The sequence below is a fragment of the Triticum dicoccoides genome, chromosome 7B (genome assembly GCF_002162155.2).
Source record: "Triticum dicoccoides isolate Atlit2015 ecotype Zavitan chromosome 7B, WEW_v2.0, whole genome shotgun sequence".
Lineage (NCBI taxonomy): Eukaryota > Viridiplantae > Streptophyta > Magnoliopsida > Poales > Poaceae > Triticum > Triticum dicoccoides.
Genome location: NC_041393.1, coordinates 777761051 through 777766581, shown reverse-complemented (window position 1 = coordinate 777766581; position 5531 = coordinate 777761051). Strand labels below are relative to the sequence as shown.

Here is a 5531-nt window from a genome sequence, read left to right as displayed (position 1 = left end):
AACCTGACGAGTCGTTATCATCTGTTGCCCTAACTGAGTCCATTAGCTCTTGTTGCCCTTCTATGGTGGGGATCCATAGAGAGTTCGTTTTATGAAATATCTGATAAAGTAAAAAAAAAGAGAGACAGATGGACTTTGAGTTATAGACGGAGAAGAGCCTTTAGAGGATCAAGAGTGATTCCTCAATAAAACAAATGGGATTTTGAGGGAGGGCTGAACGCGATGTACTGAAGGGTTCGCTTTCGCTGATTGGCGCCAGTCTTTCCTGCTGTGAATTTCCCAGGTCGGGAGGGGCCCTTTCCTTCTACCTTACTGAACCCATTCACCAATGATTGGATCACTCAAAGCTAAAGACCAATTCCTTCCTTTTAGGTGGTCTAGGTGGCTGGGATACTATGCCCTTCTTTTTAGAGGCTCAAAGACGAGTTCTTTGAAGGAAGCAAAAGAACCCATGTGTCTCGGATGAAGTCTACCCTCTTTTTGTGCCGGGAAGAAGAATGAGATCCAACTCAAAGTCAAGGAAAGCGGCCTAGACCACTGACTTTTGATGGAAGGCTTCTGAACATGGATTGGTCTGATAAAGCCAATTTTTCGGTGAATCAAATATTTTCTGAGAGCACTAGACCTTCTCTCTTTCAGGATTGATTCCCACTCACTGCCTGATAGCAGGCTTGGCCCATGAGACCTATTGTCTTATTGTACTGGCTCACTTCACTACTTTGGAGGATGGGTTTTTCCCCTTTTTGGTTCGCAAATGCTCTAACCCATCGAGAAGCTCCATCCAAATTGGAGTTGATGTGAGCACTTCCCCAGAGGCAGAGGCTTTTTCTACAAAAGGGTGGGAGCATAAAATGTAGGTGAGTCAATTGCGTGTGGCCTTCAAGTATTTCGTATTGTAACAATATTAGATCGGCATCCAAACAAAGGTGCATGTACGGTTCCTAAGGGATACAATTTTGTCCTAATCATCGAGAAAGATGAAATAAGTTGATAGCGCGATCTCGTACTAACACATACTCTCTAAATATTTCAGAACTTGCATGCGGCCTTCAAGCCACAACCGCGGTATGAGTTCTGATCTCAGACTTTGGTTTGGGGGCTGCTGGCCCCTTCGCGTCGACAAGGAAACTGTGGACGACAATGGGTTTAGAATTCGAATAAAACGAAGACCCTATCGAACAAATAGAGGAAAGGGCAGAAAGGGGAAAAAGTAAAGTCTAAGCGACATATGGCACGAAAAGGAAATCCAATTTCGGTAAGACTTGATCTGAATCGTAGTTCAGATCCAAGTCGGTTCAGTGAGGGCGACCGCGAAAGTCACCGAATGGGTTCGGTCCGTCTTTTCCTGATCTTTGTTTGTCCCCCCAAAAAAGGCGTGAGAGGACGTTGCAGATGTCCGGGACGGACACGACTTCTTCTAACGCTAGAAGACCACAGGAAGAAACCCGGGACCAGAGCGTGTCGTGAAAGACGCACACGGGGCGGGCGTGCTTCGACCGTGTCTCCGGGGCACAGTTGAATGTAGATATCATGAACGCGAGGATAAGGATACCAGGCCGAGAAACCCGGGCAAGTACTCCCCTAATGTGCCGATCGCTAGCGCATCCAGGGCCCCGGCGCCCAGCTCTGCTGGAGAGGCCGTCACTGATCTAAAAAGTGCGTCTGCGGTTCGGATAGACTGATTCTGCGAACGCCTAGCCCCAGGAATCAATAAAAAAACAAGTGCTAAGTTTCATTTCAGATCAGTGAATAAACCAAAAAAGAGACCTTTCTCGCTCGACGCCACACTATGCTCCGCTTCAACAAATGAGAGTTTTCGGTGGAACCGGTGAACCACTCGAGCTGGTTAGATGCGTGGGGCAGAGGGCTCATAGTACCTGATAGCGCAGCTATGCAGTGGAAGGGAAGGAGCCTAAATCGACCCCCTTCTTTCTTTTTTATTCAAAGACACAAAAGCAAGCACAAAAGAGATTGGACTCTCGGATGAGACTAAGCAGCTACCGTTCCGACGCGCCCCTGACCCTATCTTGATTCAAACCGAAAACCCTCTCTAAGGTGGAGCCTAGTTGAAGCTGTCATTCAAAGAATAAATGGGAATCCAAATCCACTTTTAGGGATATAGATGAAGTCTCGCTCAGTAAAGAGAGTTGTAGATTCGTAGAAGAGGATCAGAGTACGCGCGCTACAAAAGGCAGCTAGCCAATGAAAGTAAGTGGAAAGAATATAGTACTTTTGTACTGACCCCTCCGGGGCCCCCGGTTGTTTTGGCGCGCCCTACCCCAACGTTAGACTATTGCCTTTTTAGCCTACGCTTGCTGCTTGCAGCATGGATTCGATAGATCTATCGAATCCATGCTTCCCCCGCCCCGAAGCGAGACTCTATCCAGATCTCAAAGAATAACGAGCTAGGCGGCCGGCGGGCAAAGAAAGGGGGCAGGGCGTTTACTTGAAAATGACAACCGCCTGTTCCAGCAGCGGGGGCCTTGCACGAAAGCAAACCTACGATTAAGTAGCAGTTGCTTTCGCTGATGGGCCCAGTGAGGGGGGGCATTGTCCCTCAGTTCTTACCAACCTCAGCTGTGTACATCTAACTTATTATCTTCTTTTTTCATGCAAGCCTGACCTCAGCTGTCCATTTCTTATTCATTCAGGGCGCCCCTAGTGGACTTGGCGGTGCTCCTTTCTCAAACCAGAACAACTCTGAACGTTAGGGAAAATAAGGGAAGACCACCTGAGCGAACCGACCGAAGGGACTTTACTTATCCGAACCGAACGTTAGCGGCTTAAGCTAAGCCTATCACGAGCTGCGTTGCTGCTTGATCGGCGGGGAGGAAGATCTCAAAGTATGGGGCAAAGGATCAAGCGCTTTGACTTTGCTTTGTCCCCCAGGATCCACCACAGGTTGGGTTTGAGAGCCGTGTGATGGGTGACTATCTAGCACGGTTCAGAGAGCACGTGTATGTAGTCTGCGCTGGTGAATGGAAGCCCCCGCCGCAGAAAAGAAGCGGCTCTTCCCACGGCTCTGTCACCATTGACTCTATTTATTATTATGGTAAATCATTGTATCAAGATGTCAATCTTAGATCTTATTTTAGTTCGATACGTCCACCTATGAAACTCGCCCTTGGCTTTCGTCTCGGTAGGCGTATTATTCTACATTTTCCCAAAAGGACATTCATTCATTTCTTTCTTCCTAGGCGATCACCACGACTAAAACGAAAACAAGACAAGAAATCAAGACCCGTACTACAGGAAAAGGGCTGGTGGCCGACATTTGGGAGAGTCGGGCCGATCGGGTGTCTTCATTCAAGCGAGGGTACAGAGGAAGAACGAAACGAAGTGAGAGGCCGGGGGGCAGGGAAAAGAGTCGAGTCGATCGACCGGGAGAAGCAAAACGAAATCCGGATTTGGCCGAAAAAGATGCAACGTTATGGATACCATGACCGATCACCATCGAGAAAGAAGAATTTTGATAAATCACTTCGGGTGAGCGGGGCCTTCAAGCGGCCTCAATACGCCGGGGTTGTAAATGACATACCTTTCCTTATGGGAAATGCCGCCTCCTTACTAAAAAGGAATAGAATCAAGTTATTTTTACCAAAGAAGTCCCGCTCTGACGGCCCGACGAGTCATCTACTAAAAAGGACCCTCCCCGCTGTGCGCCCCTCCTTGAATTATTCGGTCATGCAATACTTTTTTAATACTAAGAATAAAATGCATTTCGACCCCGTCCTAGTTCTCAATCATTTCGTGGCACCGGGTGTGGTTGAACCATCTACGATGGGGGGAGCGAAGGGAGGAAGCTTAGATAAGAGAATACTCTCTTGCATCGCTTTTTTTTAGAAAGCTCTACCAGCGAGAAAAAGTGTTTGGCCCGAGCCAAAAAGAGGTTGATCCACTTCATTCGCCAAGCGAATGATCTTCGCTTCGCGGGAACAACAAAAACCACCATATCGCTCTTTCCTTTCTTCGGTGCTACCTTCTTTTTTCCAAGGGATGGGGTTGGGGTGTATAATAACCCTTTTTTTGAGTATGCCCGGAAACAACTCCTAGCTCAATTTAGGATCAAATGTAGGAACCTCATGGGTAAGGATAAGGTAATGGAATTGATAGAGAAATTCATAGACCTAGGTAGGATAGGAAAATTGATAAAGGGAATAGAGATGATGATAGAGATCATACTGAGAAAGAGGATAATTCCGTACGGGTACAACTCTTATTTGAACGAAGTGCAAAAAATGCGATCTTTTTTGTCTAATAGAACAAACACTAATACCTTAATTGAGTTGGTAAAGATCAAATCTGTTTATCAAAGTGCTTCTCTGATTGCTCAAGACATCTCTTTTCAACTGAGGAACAATCCAATCTCATTTCGTTCCATTTTTAGTAAAATAATGAAGGATATTCCATTAATAATGCCAAAAGGGGTGGAGGGGATACGTATTTGTTGTTCTGGTCGATTAGGGGGTGCGGAAATAGCTAGAACTGAATGCGGAAAGTATGGAAAAACATCTTGTAATGTATTTAACCAAAAAATCGATTATGCTCCTGCGGAAGTATCTACTCGTAACGGAATTTCAGGTGTCAAAGTGCGGATCTCATATAGTCAAAATAAGAAGGGACGTGCTATATCCGAAACGTACGAAATATAGTAAATATTTTAAATGCAGATGTAGTAGGGGTCGCGAACCGGATGGTACACAACTTGGTTTTGGAAGATATGGCACCAAAAGTTGTAGAGCTAGTCGTCTTTCATATCGAGCCATTGAAGCAGCGCGTCGGGCTACAATCGGACAATTCCATCATGCTATGAGCGGACAATTCCGAAGAAATTGTAAGATATGGGTAAGAGTTCTCGCAGATCTTCCTATTACGGGGAAACCCGCAGAAGTTCGAATGGGAAGAGGAAAAGGAAATCGGACGGGTTGGATTGCTCGTGTGTCCACGGGACAAATCCCATTTGAAATGGATGGTGTGAGTTTGTCAAATGCTCGACAAGCCGCTAGATTAGCGGCGCATAAACCATGTTCGTCAACCAAGTTTGTTCAGTGGTCGTAACATAATTGGTTAGTGGGGAAAAACCGGGCCGGGACTCAAAAGAATTTGGCGAAGTGTTTGTTCCTGAACGAGGGAAGTGGAAAGACAAAGAGGGATAGGGAGCTCGCCTCCTTCTTTTTTGTAATCGCCGAAATTGTACGACGACCCTTCTTGTTCCAGGCATACGACCCTGAGACGTGACGGTGTCACTTTTCCGGCCCGGTAAAGTGACAATGATATAAATAAGAATAAGAAAGAGAAGCGTGATGTTGTCATGTTGTCAGCAATCAAATTATCGTAAATAGATAGTACGGTTGCGTTGTTTCAATTTCTGTTCGTACTCTGATTGCTGTGGCTGCAGCTCGATCTTGGCAAATCTCTCAAATGGATGTCAAAAATGCTTTCCTTCATGGTGATCTACATGAGTTTTTTCTATATGCAGCCACCTCTGGGTATTGAAGTTCCTGATGGTCATGTTTGTCGCCTTCGAAAGG

The 5531-nt window shown here is 46.1% G+C and overlaps 1 pseudogene; it reads left to right on the top strand.

Moving 5' to 3' along the window:
- The first annotated feature begins 838 nt into the window (after window positions 1–838).
- Window positions 839–4744, top strand: LOC119341165 (annotated as a pseudogene).
- The last annotated feature ends 787 nt before the right edge of the window (window positions 4745–5531 follow it).